The following is a 19,260-nucleotide window of genomic DNA, read 5'->3' on the forward strand; positions in this document are numbered from 1 at the left end:
CTTAGGAAGCATGGCTGAAGCTGAGTAAAGATTCAACTTGTTTTGGATGCTAGTCCTGAGCAACAACAAAAAAGTGCCCCTAAGAATGGGCAGGATGCCTTCCATAGTACATTTCTGGAACCTTTTTCAGAACAAGTGTGGTGATGTCATCAAATGAGTGAGGTGATAACAACTATTTCAAGTTTGTGACAAATCAGCATAAAGGACTCATCCACACTTTGCTTTTCCTGTGCCTAAAAATCATGAGTCCGAGAGGTTTGCCACTTGTTCCATGCTTTCAAGGCAGGGGTCTGAGCAGTTTTCTGTTTGCTCCACTTCTTTACCACTGAATCGGAGCAAATGTCAATCCCCAGAAAACCTGATTGACGTTTGCTTTGACTTAGCGGTAAAGAGCAGGTTTCCTTGGGAGAAAGTGGTGGGACAAGCAGAAGTGTGGATGAACCCTTGGAGAATGAAGCAGAGTTGGAGACTTCTTTCCTGTCCTTTGATGGAGTTCTTACTTCAAGCTAGCAGTTTAAATGGCAACAGTTCTTTCCAAGATCGTTTGCATTTCCATTTAAAAGTTCAAGATTGCCTTTCAGCTCGATGATGGTCTTTTGATACAGCTTAATGTATTTAACAGGTTGAACCTATGCAAATAAAAAGCAAAATACATCTTACTCCTTGGAAACTATGCATAGCTGTCATGCTCATCCTAAGGAATTGGATATTATGCTATGTACTGCTGTTCTCTGGTGTATGCATCTGTGTGAACTGATCAATTTACCTGCCCACATCTCTCTTTGGGAGATGTTGTGATGAGCTCCTGCACTTGAAACAATTACCATTACACTATGGAACTCTTCCCCTCATGACTAAGAAAGTAGAGCTGAGTCAGCTGCGGTGCACCTGGCAATGGGAGGCAAGGCTTCCCTGGTCAGAAAGCATGGCTTCCTGGCTCCTTGGAGCACCAGCATCTCTTCTTCAAAGAACTAAACCTTGTTTCTTATGTGCTTGCCAAGGTGGGGAGATAAGGAAGAAATCAAGATTCTGCAGCTGGGGTCTGAATCTCTTTGGTCCACCCTTCATCACTGTTTACACAGCACGGTGCCAGCTCTCTTTCTTCTCTTGAGACCAGTTTTCTTTGTCATTCTTTGCTTGAGGAATTCACATGCAGCAGCTCCCTTCTACATCTCTTGGCTTATCAGTTAGCCCTCTTTGTTTTCCAGGAGAAATCATAGCACATTTGATGGCAGTGTGCTAAAGAGAAGCTACAGGCCCACAAAGCATGTTGTTAATGGCTAAAATGCGGATGAGCTTGACACAGAGGCAGCAAATCTGAGAACAGGTGAGGTCCCTACAGACTGGCGGCGGGCAAATGTTGTCCCCATCTTCAAAAAGGGGAAAAAGGAAGACCCAGATAACTACCGACCAGAGAGCTTGACATCAATACCAGGGAAGGTCCTAGAACAGATAATTCGACAGGTGGTCTATGAGCATTTAGAAAAGGATGCTGCGTTTACTAAGACCCAGCATGGGTTTCTCAAAAATAAGTCATGCCAGACCAATCTGATTTCTTTTCTTTTCTTTTCTTTTCTTTTTTTTTTGATGAAATTACAAACTTGGTGGATCATGGAAATGCTGTGGACATAGTGTATCTTGATTTCAGAAAGGCTTTTGACAAAGTCCCCCGTGATATTCCTATGAGGAAGCTGGTAAAATGTGGGTTGAACAAGGTAACTGTTAGGTGGATTTGTAGCTGGTTGACTGACCAAACCCAAAGAGTACTCATTAATGATTCCTCACCATCCTGGAAAAAAGTGACAAGTGGGGTGCCACAAGGTTGTGTCCTGGGCCCGTTGTTGTTTAACGTCTTTATAACTGACTTAAATGAAGGAATTGAGGGGATGCTAATCAAATTTGCAGATGACACCAAACTGGGAGGTGTAGCTAATGCCACAGAAGACAGAATCAGAATTCGAAATGACCTTAACACATTGGAGAACTGGATGCAAGCTAATAAAATGAATTTCAACAGGGACAAATGTAATGTACTGCACTTAGGCAGGAAGAATATAGGATGGGGGGACACCTGGCTTACTAGCAGTACACGTGGAAAGGATTTAGGGGTCTTCATGGACCACAAGCTTAACATGAGACAACAGTGTGATTCAGCAGCAAAAAAAGCTAATGCTATTCTAGGCTGCATCAACAGATCTATTCTGCCTTTATCAGACCACACTTGGAAAACTGTCCAATTCTGGGCACCACAATTTAAGAAGGATGTTGACAAGCTGGAATATGTGCAAAGGAGGGCAACCAATATGATAAAGGGTCTGGAAACTAAGCCTTATGAGGAGTGCTTGAAGGAGCTGGGTATGTTTAGCCTGAAAAAGAGGAGACATTCGGAAAAACTTTCTGACAGTGAGAGCTGTTCAGCAGTGGAACAGACTCCCACAAGAGGTGGTGGACTCTCCTTCCTTGGAGGTTTTTAAGCAGAGGTTGGATGGCCGACACTTGGCACCAGCCCTGCACCTTCATATCTAAGGTCAGGATTTCATAAATTTAGCAAAGCCTCCCTTTCCTCTTTGAAGAGATGGTGCTGCTCATTGGCATCTGGTTGGGCCCTGAGAGAACAGGAAGCTGGACTAGATGAGCAACTGGCTGGTCCAGCAGGGCTTTCTTTATGTTGCTTCCACCTGACTACTGGTAACTGGGCCCCAAGCCTTATGGGGAAATGTGCAGTGATAAAGGAGGGAGATAATCTTGGGTAGTGTTGCTGTTTTCAGCCCATTTGTTTACAATAGGGATATGGTCTTAAGACATCCGGCCCATTTTAGAAAGCAAAGAGAGCCAGGCAATATCTTCCTAACACAATTTTGATATGTGGGACCATAGTCATTTGCTATAGAGCTTTACCCTAATATTCATACAATTCCCCTACTTCTTTCCCCCTACCCCACTCCACAGGGACAGTAGGGGCAAATTCAGACAGAGAAGCATCTTGGAGAAAGAAAGTGTGCAGAAGCACAAAGGCAGCCACCAACACTTTCCTCACCAAGATCAGGAACAGCAACTGAGCCTGGCACATTGCAGGAGCTTCTGCTCCCAGTAAGAAAAGAACAATGCCCTCCTTAGCTGAGGAGAATGATTTCTGCACAGAGGGGAACAGGAATTTATTGGGACTCTCAACAAAGCCTTTGACAAATGTCTCTCCTCGGCAGAGTCTGTGAAGAGAATGGAGCCATCTAGAGATGAGAAGCAGAGGCTTGTCATGGATCACAAACTGGCATTGAGGCAGAAAAGTGAGGAGGGATAAACACAGGGATAAATGGTCCATTTTCAGCCTGGCAGAAGGATGCCAGCAGAGCCCACTCTAGGCCAGGTTTGCTCCAGTATCTAAAAAGGCAGCAGTGGGAGGGGGGAGCAGAGACGGAAGAGCAGCAGAAAGGGGGGGCTGTGTATTTGTGAGGTAAAATGATCCATAAGAGAGATGGGAAAAGTCACAGGAGAAGATTCAGATGGAATAGCTAGTTGTATGCTCAAAAAAGTGTGGCTCCAGAGAGGATTGGTTGCTGGCTCTCAGGTAACAGGGTAGGGTAACCTGGTCCTGCCTGGCAAGGAGCAGCAGTAGATGAAGAATCAAACTGGGAAACCAATTAAAAGTGCAAGGAACAAGCAGCAGTGAGCAGGATAGCTCACAGGGGCGGGAAAAGAGCTTGACAGGAAGTGCCTTAAAGAGCACCAGATAAGGGTTTTGATCATGGTCATCTCTGAACCATGGAGAATGGGGTGTGGACCATCTACTCAAGAGAAAAGAAGATGCTCCGTTTCCCTGAACAGAACTGACATCAAGACAAGGTGCTCATGATCCAGTGGGTGGGACACCCTTCAAGCAATTAGCAACCTTGTGAATTGTTTTTTAAAGGAGTAAATAGCAGGTGTGTCCCCCTGATCCAAATCAGAATATGGGGTAGGGGGGTGGGGGGAGAGAGATAACCATTTGCTCTGCTCTGCAGTCCCAATCCAAATCCTGCTATTTACTCTAAAAGAGCTATTCACAAAAGTGCTAATTGCATGAATGGTATCACATCTAGACTAGAGGGACAGCAATGAACTAACAGCATTAATGGCTTGCTGGGGGTGTGCGTGGCGCTAGCCTGCCTTTCAGCTTTGCATACAAATATTGCATACTATAACTCATGTGTTTTATGGCCTCTGGGCCCCATTGCCATGTAGAAATGTATCTACTAACACTTTATTTCTTTTCTATAATACACTTATAAGCTGCTTACTATTTTTTTAAAATCTTGCAGTAGTGTACAACATAAAGCCAACAGACAATATCGTTAAAACAAAGATACAAAAAAATCCAGTAAAGCAGTAGTCATTGTGTATACAAACAAATAGAAATGGGAAGCCTGAGAATTCAAACAAATAAAAGAGGGTCCCATCCCATGGGTCAGGGGAAGCCTGGGCAAAAAGGTATGTCTTTACAATACAAACCATGTGTGAAGTGGGTCTTCCTTTTCCATGAAAGCTTTGGCCATAACTACAATTCTTTCTGATCTAGGAGGACTGGAGGGGGTGGGCTGGTATGACACATGAGTAAAGGGGGGGAAAAGCTTCTTTTCCCCCTTGGAGGGGGGGAGCGTTGCACAAGATGCTACTGTTTGGAATCTCCAGAGATGCACACCAGCTTCTCCTAGGCTGCTCTGTTCAAAAGGTCACAATTATATTGGTGCTGCTGCTGCAGCAGCCCTGAATTGGATGGTTGCATGGGGGGAAGAGGGGAAAAAAGGACCGATTCCCTCCAGCTAAGGCATATAACGGGACAGGGGCTGGGGGGTCGGCGCGGCGCGGAAAAGACCAGCCTGCAGGGGTCTAGTCACTTCCCTGGACAGCTAAGAACAGGAGTCTCTCCCCACCCACCCCTTGCACATCCCCGCTCCGGGGCTAAGATCGGCCCTCAAAGGGTTAACAAGCAATTTCTTCTCTTGACAGCTCTGAAAATGTTCGCTATCAAGCGGGAGAATGAGAGGGGAGAGCGCTGCGGAGATAAAACGCCAGCCGCGCTGGCACCGCCTGCTTAATCCCAGCATTTAATCTGCTGGGGCAGAGCTGGCTGCCTTATCGCACCGTCCTTCTGCTGCCTCCATCTCATTACCGCTCCCAGGACCGCGCCGGCCGCGCGCGCGAGCAAGTGTATAAAACTAAACTCGGCTAAGACCTGCCTGGGGCAGCGGACGCCTGCCAGGCCAAAGCAGCGCCCTCGGCACGCTTATCGCTGGCACAGGCGCTTCGTGCTGGGGAGGGACATACACACACGCACAAATATTGCATGCCTCTATTTAGCAAAGAAACACACACACACACACACACTTTATGCCTACATCTAAGCCAGAGACGCCCGAGTTCTCCTGTTTGCTGTGGAAGGGAAAAGCACAAGTACCCCTTATGCTTACTGGTGGTGCAGAAAACACTCGGGTACTCCTATCCATCCAACTCAAGAGGGCGGTGTGGGTTGTGTGAATGGGGCTGGGCTGACTTCTCTCGCAAGAAACATTTACAAGCATATTTTCACAACTGTAAGGACTAGTACCTTGCCTAAAATAAAAACTAAAACCCTGAGCCCCAGTTCTGCTTTTCTAAGCAGTGGTTACAGCATTAGGGAATATACACAGCCCAACCTCATCACGCAGTCAAGGTATGATATATATACAGTGGTACCTCTGGTTACATACGCTTCAGGTTACAGACACTGCTAACCCAGAAATAGTACATCGGGTTAAGAACTTTGCTTCAGGAAGAGAACAGAAATCATGCTCTGGTGGTGCAGCAGCAGCAGGAGGCCCCATTAGCTAAAGTGGTGCTTCAGGTTAAGAACAGTTTCAGGTTAAGAACGGACCTCCAGAACGAATTAAGTATTTAACCCGAGGTACCACTGTACTCTGAGGCTGTCTTTGTGCCTGTCCCAACAAATGCATGAGCTAGGTTTTGTGACATAAACGACTTGACTTCTGTACTCTCTGCCTCATGTTACACCAAACATGATCATCTGCATACACTGGGAATTTGGGACTTCTTCCCTCTCAGCTGCCCCCCCTCCCCATGTAGTAGTTTGTAGGACCCCCCCCCCCGAGTTTGCCCAGCCTCTCTCTGCCATCACACAAAAAAGAAAGCTAGTCCATCGCTTTACCCTTTGTTAAGAGATTCAGACATTGCAAGATACAAGTCAGTAACCTGCAACAGCCTTACTTCTTATGCATTTGGAACCAGGGCTCTCCGGGGGGGCTTGCTGTGGAGCGGGGACTTGCCTTTGTCTTTTTTGTGTCTTTGTAGCTTTCCTAAACTAATTTTTCCACTGTCCCATCCCCCTGCTAATAGCTTGGCTGCATCACAGATTTAAGGAAGAGGGAAGACCTAGACAAAAGGCCTCATCTCCTATCGCACTTCTGGGCGCTGGTAGAGAATCCATCTCCTACCCAGCCGTGGTGTTATCTGCAAAATCCTTCACGGTGACATTGTGCAGATGCAAGACTTGTGTTCCAGGGTGTGCGGAGCAGGGCCTATCTCTCCGGGAGAGGATGTGCTTCTGCTGATAAGATTTATTGTCACACCAGCTCCCAGATGATGGTGCCAGAATTTCCATGCCTGGTTAACAGCACAGGCAGCTCTCAGAGTCGGCTCGGCAGGAAACATCGGAAAAAGCGGCTTTTCGCAGGGGACCCAGGGGCACGTCATGGGCCCCGGTGGCTTGGCAATTAAAGCCAGCTGGGCAGCCATACAGAAGAATCTTGAGAATGGTTTGGGAAGTGGAAGAAAATCCTGCACGGCAAGAGGTCGACCTGGCAGGGCTGCTTCACATACTACGGTTTCAACAAGCATGTGTAGTGGTAGTGCAGAAGATGAATTAGTTTGGTTTTTTAAATAATCTGTACATGTACCAGGGGACTGGCCACTGGCCAGGGTCCCCCTGGTGTGCATACATGACTTTTGAAAAATATCAATTATCTTAGAAAGGAAGGGTATGGGTTTTGGGTATGGGTGTCATAGTTCAGCAGTAAATCATATGGTGTTCATGACGAAAATCCACTTACATCCACTATTCCTTCCTCCAGTTCAAGAGAACTGGAAATTTCCCATGTAGTTCAGAGGGCATCCCTGTTCTTGCCCCATCTATCTTCCTCTGCAAGTACAAGGGCAGCGGGGGGTGGGTGGGTGGGAATGGTTCACCATCACTTTCTACCACCAGAATCAGAAGGGAGTGAGCTTCACACTGCAACTAGCCTGAAATTATGGGACAATTATGGGGCAATCAAAATCCCTAGCAAGTGATCATGAGTTTATAAATCCTGCTTTTGTGTCTAAAATCCAGAATCCTTACCCTCCAAGGTGTTGTCACCTCACTATGGTCAAGGGTATAAAGCAAGGATAGGGAACCTCCATGGCACTCCAGATATTGTTAGACTCCAACTTCCATCAGCCCCAGCCAGCATACTCAGTGGCCAGGAATGGTGGGGATTGTAGTCCAAAAAATCATCTGGAGGGTTGATTGTTTCCCCACACCTGCCATAAAGTGTGCATACAGGGAGCTCAGTAGAAATGGACATGCAGCCAACTAGGGAACACAACTAGGGAAGTACCAGCAGGGTTAGGACAGGCAAGGCAGCCCTGTGAGTGCTCCCTGTCTGGCCAAGTTGGTCCCCTTCTTCACCTATCAAGGGATGTGCCTGCCTGAATTGTAGCTGCAGAAATGGCACACATGCAATGGGGTGAATGAATTGGCGAGAGCACAGGGTGAAGCAAATTACTGTGTTGGGAGTTAAGACTGCCAAGTGCATTTGGGGCAATGGGGTGAAGGATCAGCAGGACACTCTGAGTGGGGCCCTCCCTTGCACAGTTCATAATCTCCATTCCTTTTCACTGTTCCACACTGTTTCGATATTGGTAACCCACTCACCAAGTGGTATGAGGTTTTATACTATGGTTTACTTTGGTCTTCTGAATTAAGGAAACTGCTGTTGGTGGTGTTTTTTTGTTGTTGTTGTTTCCTCATGCCACACATTGTAATGCCATGGTAAACAGTGGGAACTTTATCAAGCACTGAGGCTTTCCCACATTTACCATGTGGTAAATGTCTGCATTCACCCCATGGCCAGGTACAGCCCTGGCCTGAGTCTTTAATTATCCTTTTGATGCCCCTATTTCTCATCTGCAGTGCTCTTCTGTTTTTCATTTGCTTGCAACCATCGTGTCTTAAGCAGGGGGGGAGCAGGAGGCCCTGGGTGTCACCACTGGGGGGGGGGGTTGACAATGGCGGGTGGCACTCACTGCGGGGCCTGCAGTGTGTCCGAGCCACGCGTCTCTCCTGGGGGTGACGTGGTGGCTTGGGCGCCCGCAGGCTCCACGCTGCCCCAAATGGTCCACCTGCCGCCTCCCCCTCAGTTGTAGGGTGGCTGAGTGGGAGGAGGCAGGCAGACTCTTCAGAGGCCCTGCGGAGTGTCCTGCCCTGGCTCGCAAAGCGGGGCACAGGGCACGGTGCCGCCCCACGCTGGTCTTAAGGACTGCTACTTTGCTGTGTGCCACAATTATCAGTACTACTGAAGGGACCCCCTCAGATCTGCTAAGGAAGTGATTCAGGAAGAAGCATCAGGAACACCAGACAAAAATGATGGCCACGGTAATCTACTATGGATGGCAGAATGGGCTCAGGACCAGCTCCTCACTTGCATATCACCAGCTACTCCTCCCAATCTTACAGCTCACATCAGTAGGAATGGTTACATCACTTCATTTCCAGTTTTATGCCACTTTTGCACAGGATCATTCATAAGCCTGTTCTGCCCCATTTCTGCATTAATCTGCAAACTTTCTTAAATACAAAATCCACACCAACCCCCCCCATAATTAAATATACATTTTAAAACTTTATTTGAATGCTTTTTCTCATAAGATACAGAATTATAAATCTGTTTTCTCTCAAAGTATGCATTTTCAAATGTATTTCACCCTAAAATCTTTACTATTTATTTATTTATATTTATTAAATGGTTATCCCACCCTTCGCTCTCCCAGTGGGTGGCAAACACTTCAGGGATTAAACAATGCAATTAAAAATAAAATAAACATATTTACAACAATTAAAAACAATTAGGCTTTTTGGGCTGAGAACTACACCATAAAATTCAAAGAGTGAACTCTGCAGGATAACTATGTGTTCAGATCTTCATGATAGCCTAGGAGAAGGCAGATCAGGTCAGCTCACACCAGAATTCAGAGAGAACAAATCCCTCGAGCATCTCTACCCACCCAGTTCACTCACACCCTCATACCACTCTCCCATCCACAGCTCTCCATAAATTAAATTTGTCTCTATTATTTTTTTATTTTTTGTTTATAGATAGTTGGGTGCCTGCCTTTCATTGTATCCCTCGTTTCAGGTGTTTTGTCTCCAATCACAGCTCATTTGTGCAGCACAAACAAAATCACCCTGTTGCATTCCAAAATAATTAACATGAAATTAACTATCCACACCTCCTGATTCCATGCAAATCATTACTGTGGATTAAACCCCCCCGTTTGCCCAGACACACAATACAGAAAGGGGGGGGTCCCTCCATGGCTAGTGATCACAGGGGTGGACGAGTTAAATGGTAGGGCAAGCAACTCTTACCAAGTGTTTTTGAGTGAATGTCCTTTTATGGCTTCTGTTCCTTATTCCAGAGCCCAGCGGCTGAAAGGCATGTTCCCCTTCATTTCATAAGGAAAGCAAGGAAGGGAGTGAGGAGAGGCAAGCCAAGAAGATACAGGGTTGGCCCTACCAGAGTGAGGCAGCTGCCATAAGAGGCAGCAGATTTTGCAGTGTTATGAAAAGGCAGCAATGTGGTAATGATGCTGCTGATACCTTTTCTGCCAGGGAGAGGGAAATTCCCTTTTGCAATTTTCTGTCTCAGGAATCAAACTACCGTACTTTTCTGTGTATAAGACTAGGGTTTTTTTACTTTAAAATAAGGTTAAAAATCTGGGGCGGGGACCTTATACACAGATAGTGCATATGCCTATTTCCTAATTTGGGGGTCCCCAAAAGTAGGGGTTGTCTTATACATGGGGGCGTCTTATACACGGAAAAATATGGTACCTTGCCCAGCCTTTGATGGCATGGGGTGAGGGGAGGCACCATTTGCTGCTCTGCTTCAGGAAGCAAAATGTCTTGGCAGGCTGGACCTTAGAGCATCAGAAAAAAACTGAGAGATGATATGCATGTCTCTGTGTGAGAAGGATGCCCAGAGAAGGGATAGCCAGGGTGTCGGCAATGGTGGGACTGATGAGCACATTAACATTGGGGGTGGGGTGTGGGGTAGAGAGATGTGAAAGAAAACAAGGCTCTGCTGCATCTTTAATACTTGTGTATAGAACAGGGAATTTTGGCAGGTTTTGCTTGCCGTGCTGAAATCCTCTCTAGGAGAACCTAGCCCACCATACAAGAATCTTTCCCCACTCTTTCCTCTCTCTGTATCTCTCTCTCTCAGACACGACATCTCTCTTCCTCTCTCCCCCTGTCCCTGTGGTTCGATTCCGGGGGTTTGTAGTTTCTGCCAAGGAGAATTTGACACCAACACATTAGAGAGGAGAGAAAAACAAACAGGGCGAGACCTTCCCACTCCTTTGCCTCTCATCCTTCCCCCTGCAGCCGAGGCAGTGGGAGGGAGGGAGGGCACAGCCTGGCAGCCTCATCAGAAGCTGCAAGTGAAGTAGGGTGAGCTACAAGCCCAGCTCGTTAATAATGGAACCCTTTTAAGGGAGATTATGCCAACTTCACGGCTTTGATCTTTGATTGCCAATTTGCATCTTTAAAGAGTTGGGACCGCTCCAGCCCTGGGCCTGGCCCTTTGTGGTTCTCTCTTGGCTGATGGGTTTGTTCTTGATGCCTAAGCAGGCAGCTAACGGCTGATTAAAACCCTTTCGGCGGTGCTTAAATCAATGAAACAGACATGATAGGACCCGGCATTCCAAGGCAACAGTGACTCCCACAGAAGCGCCTGCAAGCCTAGCTTGGGCAAGCTCTAGGGCAGCTGGCAACCTGTGCAGCATCTGCCTCATATCCAGGAGAATGTGAGCAGGGCCAGCCCTACCATAAGGCAAAGAGAGATGGCACCTGAAGCAGCTGATTCTGGGTGCTCTGAAATGACGACAAATGGCAAGCTATTATTGTTGTTGGATTTTTCCTGCCAGGGAGGGGGAAAGGCACTTGTGGGATTATTTGCTTCAGGTTCAAAAATGACTTGGTCAATATTGGATATTATGCACCTGATCTTGCGGGTGTGGGGAGGGCTCCGCCTCAGGCAGCAAAATGCCTTGGGCCAGCCCAGAATGTGAATGTGGATTCAGGCTCTACTTTAAATATTGTGGTGCAGGTGACGGGGTGACGGGGTGACTGGGTGACTGAGCAGTCAAATCTGTATAAAGCAGCCATTGTCACACACTCAAGACTGTTGTTTGCTACTTTATTGTTCAACCTGCTTTGGGAAGCTCTAAAACCGTGTTTAGTCATGAGCTATCTATTGAGTGAAGCAATTAAAATGCAGTTTTCTGGAGCATTCACCACTGACCTTGCCATTCCAACTGTTCACCACACTAAAATAGTTTTGCAATTCAACCATGTGTGCCTTTAATTGAGGGTGGTACTACAGCAAAAAACTGAATATGGAAGTGATCCTCTAGGTCAACCTCCTTAATAGCAGTGAGATCTCCTATCCAAACTAGCCTGTTAAGAACGGGTGACAACTTTTCGGCCAGGATTGTCCATGAATATCACTGCAATGAGGCTTAGCTTGTTTCCATCAAGGAACTTGCATCCCCCTGAGTGCTGCTCATCTTTGGCTAAGGCCAGGATACAATTCATTTTGCAAGGTGTGTGTGTGTGTTTTTGCTAGCTGATTCACACTTGCAAAGTTTCCTTTTTCTGGTAGTTCTGCAAAGTTTGAAGAATACTGAAACTATTAAATATTATGAATCGTTTTAGATTTGTTTTGTGCTCTTCATTTGTATTAATGCAAACTGTATTTTTAAACATTAAAATACCAACAACAACAACAATAACCATTTAAAAATGGTTTTGACCATCCCTAAAGATAGATCAGCCACAGGTAGAACAATAGGGGTGAGGCAGAGCAAATACTACCTGAAAAATACCTCCCCCCATGCACATGCACATACACATACACCTTGCATTGCATTGGCCCTATTTTGTGCTCCCTGTCCCACACTCTCCTGCCCTATTTCCAGCGCTGAAGTAAGGATATAAACATTTATTTATCCTATCATTTTATTTATATTCCACTCTTCAGAAAGTGCAAGAGTGGTGTGCATGAAGCTGTTTCCCCTCCTGGCACTGATCAAGTCCCCAACCCACATCAACAGTGTATATACCATCCAATAATAAACAAAACAGAATGTGAACACCCACCACTTCCATTGTCTTTGAAGAAAGATCCATCAGACCCAGAGGAGTCCCCTCCCATTGCGGTTGGTACAGGGCACCAATCTCCCCCTTTGCTGTGTCACAATTTACCCAACCTCCCCATTTTAAAAGCCAATTACCCTACAGCACCTCTCCACCATAACCAAGATGCCACCTACATTTTCACTCTTGGAGAAGGGATAGCAACAACAGAGACCCTTACTGGTCATTTGAATGTTGCATCTGGTCTATAATGCCTTTGGAAATTCATGAAAAATGACTGCTGTTTTCAAACCAGGAAAATAGAAGTGGTAGATGGTAATAGGTCTACGTGTGCCCTATAATGTAGGGGGGGCACCCACATATTGTGCTGGAGCTGCTGGCATTGAGCAGAGGGAGTGAGGAGGGTAGGCAGAGTGACTTGGATGAGTCTGAAGAGATCAAACATTCAGAGATACCCATCAGCAAACTTTGCTCTGGAATAATCTCCCTTTGGCTAATATTTGCCAAGAGCTGTGGATGAACTGCCAGGAATGTATTTGAATTGCCACCTCAGTGATATAATAATTGACTGCGTTGAGGACAGGGAAAAGGAAGGCTGGAGAGCTGAGGGGCAGAATAAACCCTGGTCTCCACTAAAGGGCAGGTGCCCAAAGTGGGCATTCATCCAAACCACCCCTTTCCCTAGCCTAGAAATTGGTTAAGGGAACAAGGATATTGGGCATATCTACTGTCACCAATGAAGAGTTAAGAATCAGAAACAAAAAGAATTTCAATAGAGACAAACGTAAGATTCTAACAGTAAGGTAGAAATAACCAGATACACAAATAAATATAAGATGGGGGACACCTGGATTGCCAGTAGCGCATGTGAAAAGGATCTAGGGGGTCTTAGCAGACCACAAGCTTAATAAGAGTCAACAGTGTGATGCAGCAGCAAAAAACCATAATGCTATTCTAGGCTGCATCAACAGAAGCATAGTGTTCAAATCAAAAGAAGTAAAAGTATCACTCTATTCTGCCTTGGTCAGCTCACACTTGGAGTACTTTGTCCAGTCTGGGCACCACCATTTAAGAAGGATATTGGCAGGCTGGAGTGTGCACAGAGGAAAGTGACCAAGATGATAAATGGTCTGTAAACCAAGCCTTATGAGAAACAGTTGAGAGTGTTGGGTATGTTTAGCCTGGAGAAGAGGTGATATGATGGCCACTTTGCTGAAGGGCTGTCACATGGAAGATGGAGCAAGCTTGTTTTCTCCTGCTACAGAGGATATGACTCAAGCCAACAGATTTAAATTACAAGAAAGGAGATTCCAAGCAAACACCAGAACTTTCTGACAGTGAGAGTTGTTTGACAGTGGAATGGGCCATCTTGGAAGGTGGTAGACTCTCTTTCACTGGAGGTTTTTAAGCAAAGGTTGGATAGCCATCTGCCAGGGATTCTTTAGCTGTGATTTCTATTTCTGCATTGCAGGGGTATAGATGACCCTTGGGGTACCTTCCAACTCTACAAACTTATGTTTCTATTACTATGGTGAGCCCTGCCTCACACAATTTCTTTGGCACCCCAGAATGAACTATTGTCCTTAGGTCCTAACATGCTGCATGTTACAATTTGTCTCCTTAGACCAAGGAAGGGGAAACCTGTGGCCCTCCAGATGTTGCTAGACTCCAGTTCCCATCAGTCCCTGCCAGAAAGGTCAAGGATTAGGGAAACTGTAGTCCAAGAACATCTGGAGGCCCCCAGGCTTCTCATTCCTGACTTAAGCTCTAGGCTGCTTTGGTTGCTTGCACATCCACTTCCCTTACCCTGTTGCCTGATTCTAGCTTCAGGCTTTGTCCTTCCTTCACTGCCTGTTGTCACTGAGCCACTGAAGCACATTGATTCCTAGACAGCAAATGGAGAGGGAAGATCCTTTCATCATTTGCTGAATGTGTTTCACTGCTATAAGCACTGCCCTAGGCAGCCACCTATATGTGATTGTAGGACCAGCTCTTAGATGTGTTTAGGAGCATTCTGAAAGGCATCCACAACAAAATCACTTTAAAGGGCCCCACTCATCTCACTAATGTTGTCTAGAACAAATGTGAGGAACATATGGTCCTCCAGATGTTACTGTGCTACAACACCCACCACCTCTGAACACTGGCCATGCTCAGCATTGGAGTCCATCAGCAGCTGGAGGGCCCCTTTTCCCTCTCCTTTCCTGCATAATAAAATGTTGTTTGGACTGAAGTTGCAATGGTGATTACCATAGCTGTGTGGATGACACATATGTAGGCAAATAATGCTTAAGCACTGGCTGGTGTTCCCAGACACATACATAATCCATGTTGCGGTGGAAAGGTCAATGTGCGCACAGCAATCATGTTTGCCCCCTCATACAGACAGCTGCCCTAAGATCCCTAGGTTCTGGAATGCCATTGGCAGGCTGATGCAGGCAGAAGGGATGTAATATACTTCAGACTTGCTGCTTTCCAAGTTACACCCACTGACAAAGGTTCATACTGTCTTCCTTGGAGATTGAGGCCTGCTCAAAATGTACTAGCTGGCTTTAGTACAACCAATTAAAAATGTGTGTTTGCACCATGAATTCCAGTTATGAGGGCTTTTAGTCACACGTCTTCTATTTTGCACATTATTTGCAAATTGTGGATATGTGGATTCTTTCTCTTTCTCTCTCTCTCTCTCTCTCTCTCTCTCTCTCACACACACACACACACACACACACACACACACAATTCTGGCAAATGTGTACTTGCTATATTTGTGCCTAGGTGAAGGGGTCATTTGCACCACTTCTAAACACACTAACCCCTTCCACTCAACCATGATAGTACACATACACACTCACCTTTCTGAGCACAATCACATGATTGACTTGAGTAGTGTGTGTCAGTGTCTCTGTGTCTGTGTTAGGATGGGGTTTGTGCAGAAGCAGCTGGGCCCGTTATCAGGCCAGAGTTAATTAAGGCCATGTCAGGCGATAAGAGAACAGGATGTCGGAGCAGGAACTAGGCAAGCGGGGGGGGGAGGGGGGCTCTGGGCTGAGGGAGGAGGCAATGGTGCCGAGCTGAACTCTCCTAGGGAAACATCCTTGCAACGCTCAGGCTGAGAGATACGATCGGCACCAGCAGCACCAGAGTGATGGAGAGTCTCCCAGACAACAGAGCAAGTGCACGGCCTTGCTGCTGTCAGGGCCAGCACGGAGCACTATGTACATCACTGAGGGGTCACAGACAAGCATAAAACTATCCAGTGGGAAATGGGGAGGAGGGAGGGTTAGGAAGCCAGGACCTTTGTTTCTGCCCCAGGCGCACCTACATCTCGTGGGAAACAGCCCCTTATCTTTGGTTCTGCTCCTATTTTAAGCACTGCTCAGGAGAAAGTGGGCCTTTTGCCATGTGAATCTGTGGTCCTCCAACTTGGGCAAGGGGAGAAGAGATACACTGAACTTTCTCCAGTTTCCCCTTACGTCTCTCCATGCCTAGCACTGGTAAGGGGTTAGCACATAGCTTTGGTCCTATCTGGAGAGATGGCCCTACCCACAAACTGTCCTCGCAAGGCTTTAAGCAGATGACCCCCAACTTTATCTCTCTGCATGTGAACAGCCGCTTCGGTCCAGGCCTTAACCTCCAACTGCCTCTCTGATATTTCTCCCTGGATGATTATCATCTCAAACTCAATATTCCCAAGAGAGAATGTCCTATATAACAACTATATGCATTACTAGTGCACATGAAAACAATGCACAGAAAATGGGACAATCAAACAATAAAATTTATCATGAAACTGTGCACTACCTTAAAATGTCTGCTGGAACAAGAAAGTTTTAGCCATGCTCCTGAAGTTCAGCAAGGAGGGTGCCTGTCTACTCTCAGATAGGAGTGAGCTCCACTGGTCTGGGCCCACTACATGGCCTCTGAGTTAGCCTTTCCACAGAGGTGCTCTTGATCATTTTGGATGCCCCTTTCTACTCTATTATAATTAGTTTATAAAGGTTGCAAAAACATAACATGCGTTCCTGCACACACAGATAAGCAGTGCATATATGTATGCAGACATGTAGCAACACTGTGCACAAACAGCCCACAAGAACCTCAGATTTTATTTCAGTAAGCAAGGAAGTTTCTACCCCATATGACAGTGGAGATAAGTTTGAAAGTGTGTGTGTATTGCCTAGTGACATTTCAGGAGCCAAAAGGGACGGAGCAAGACCTTCATTATTTGGGACGCGGGTGGCGCTGTGGTGTAGACCACTGAGCCTTGGGCTTGCCGATTGGAAGGTCGGCGGTTCGAATCCCTGCGACGAGGTGAGCTCCTGTTGTTCAGTCCCAGCTCCTGTGAACCTAGCAGTTCAAAAGCACGTCAAAGTGCAAGTAGATAAATAGGTACCGCTCTGACAGGAAGGTAAACAGCGTTTCCATGTGCTGTTCCGGTTTCGCTAGAAGCGGCTTAGTCATGCTGGCCACATGACCTGGAAAAACTGTCTGCGGACAAACATCAGCTCCCTCGGCCAGTAAAGCGAGATGTGCGCCACAACCCCAGAGTCGTTCACGGCTGGACTTAACTGTCAGGGGTCCTTTACCTTTACCTTTTTAAGATCTTCATTTGACAAAGGGATCATCTGCCATATTACTTGCCCTCCTGCACAACCAGCAGAAAAAGAATTATTCCAAAGAAACAGCTACGATTTGTCTTAATTTGTATAATGCCCCAAACCCCTGCCCGGTTGTGATCCCAATCTCACCCTAGCTTGCAGCCCCTGTGGGTTCTGGGTACTGCATGGACATGATCTCCCCATGGCACTGCGGACAGACCTGTCTGCTTAGTGGCGATGCTGGATAGATAGTTAAGGCCAAAGATTGGGCTCTTTTGGAGTGTTCCTCCACCCACATCCTCATTCCCCCGTCCTCAGTCTCCAAGGGCAGTGGAGCCTCTGCAGAGTCCAATCAGCATTTTGCTGGAGAGACAGAAAATACAAAAGAGTCTTTGCAAATAATTAGTGAGTGTAATTGTAGCTGATCTTTGATTAATGAAGAGGGATTCTCGCCGCCTTAGGAGTCCCAGACGCAGTGCACAAGAGTGTGGGGGGGGGGGAGATGGGGGGAGCAAGAGGCCGCCACATGCAGCCTTAATTGTTCTGTTTGGAGATTATTTATCACCCTTGCGCTCCCTGCACAACAGAGCTGGCTATTAGTAGCTCCCAGGCTGTGGACAGACAGGCAAATGGGGAGGAAGGGTGGAGGGGAGAGAGCAGGAAGTCAGGGGCCATGGTGGGGCACAACCACTGCAAAGCTGCTGTCACAGCAGGGATGCTTCCTTTGTTGAGGCTACTTTGACAGCATCCATGGCCTGGAGAGCCTAGGATGGAGAGGGGATAATGAGCAGTTGCATCAATCAGGGCCCCATTCACATCACTTTGCTGCCACCCCTCTCCCAAGGGCACTGGCAGCTCTTGAGATGGGCCTACCTTCAGTCACAGGGGTCACAAGCCAATACTTAGCTTGAAGCCGGTGGACGTTCTTCCCATACACCTCTCTGCAGTCCCTCTGCATCACATGCCACCCCATTCCAATGCAATGGGACTGGGAAAGAAGTGCTGAGCTCACTCCGCCCGTCTCCCAGACATAAGCTTAGCCCTAGAAGCTAGTTAGGATTGTAAATCAAGGCTTCCACATCACACACCTAGTCACTTCTTTGTGAAGACAAGCAGGATTAGCCGAAGTATCCTAACAGCTGATAGATGGAGCTCCTCTTTCCATGTCAGAACACCTATCTGCATTCCCACCTATCTGGCACTGACCCCCACCACTTGTCCACACTTGCATGTCCTGGATATGGGAAACAGAAAAGCTGGAGTTAGGGTTGCCATATTTTGACAAGCAAAAAAGAGGACCTGTTGGCCGACTTCTACTTTTAACTACAGATTGCTATGACTACCCATGAAAAAGAGGGCGTGTCCTGGGGGGGAAAGGACATATGGCAACCCTAATTCCACTATCTATCCCCTTCCTTTGTCAATCCCTGAAAATAAAAAGCTGAGCTAAACTTCCCTAATTGTGCAAGACAAAAAGCCACTAAAAGTGCCTTCACAGGCATCCTTGGTAGGGACGTGGGAGAGGGCCTTCTTGGTGGCTACTCCCAGGTTTTGGAACTCCCTTCATAGAGAAACTAGACTGGCTCCCTCCTTGTTGACCTGCTGGCAAGTGAAGACTTTTTTTTATTCCAGCAGGCTTGGAGAACTGACTGCTTTTAAGGAAAGGACTCCTAATAGTGTGCTATGGTGTTTGGCTGGGGTGTCCCGCCCATCTACGTCTTAGTAAATAGTTTTTTTAATGTTGTTTTGGTTTCAAAGATAGTTTATTTTTTAGTTTAGGGAATTTATTCCAGTTTAGGGAATGTGGCCTTCATCATAGTTGCAAAAACTGGAATCCTTCTGTGAATTCCAGAGCTCTCCCATCTGCAAAGCAGTACAGCACAGAAATCAGTAGTATCAGTTGCAATGACTGAGCTAGGACTGCACCAAAGCACACAAGAAGAGTGTTACTCCAGTCATATAGTGCCACCCCCAATGCTATGTAAGACTATGTAAGGCAACTAGCGCTTAGGTGGAAAGGAATTTTCCTCCATTGTGGCACCAGCAATAGTTACTCGTAGGATGTGCAGAACCACCAACAGAGAAAAGAAGGCAAAAAGGGGATGTGGAAGATCCCAAGTGAAGTTGGGAGGGGGGGAGAGAGAAAACAGATAAGAAGATGGGTACAAGGGAAGCAATTTTCTCAGAAGTTCTCTTGACAAGTACTGAAACTGGAGG

The 19,260-nt window shown here is 46.6% G+C and overlaps 1 protein-coding gene and 1 long non-coding RNA gene across 7 annotated transcripts in view; both read right to left on the reverse strand.

Moving 5' to 3' along the window:
- ASIC4 (acid sensing ion channel subunit family member 4) overlaps positions 1-19,260 on the reverse strand; it is a 213,310-nt gene that overhangs the window by 57,714 nt on the left and 136,336 nt on the right. The gene's annotated exons all lie outside the window — the stretch shown is intronic.
- Positions 10,366-17,397, reverse strand: LOC310839352. Its single transcript, XR_014561465.1, has 2 exons — positions 17,264-17,397; positions 10,366-10,574 (listed from the first exon to the last, which is right to left on the reverse strand). It is a non-coding gene; the product is annotated as an uncharacterized lncRNA (long non-coding RNA).

Source organism: Podarcis gaigeae (genome assembly GCF_964106915.1).
Source record: "Podarcis gaigeae genome assembly, chromosome: 1".
NCBI lineage: Eukaryota > Metazoa > Chordata > Lepidosauria > Squamata > Lacertidae > Podarcis > Podarcis gaigeae.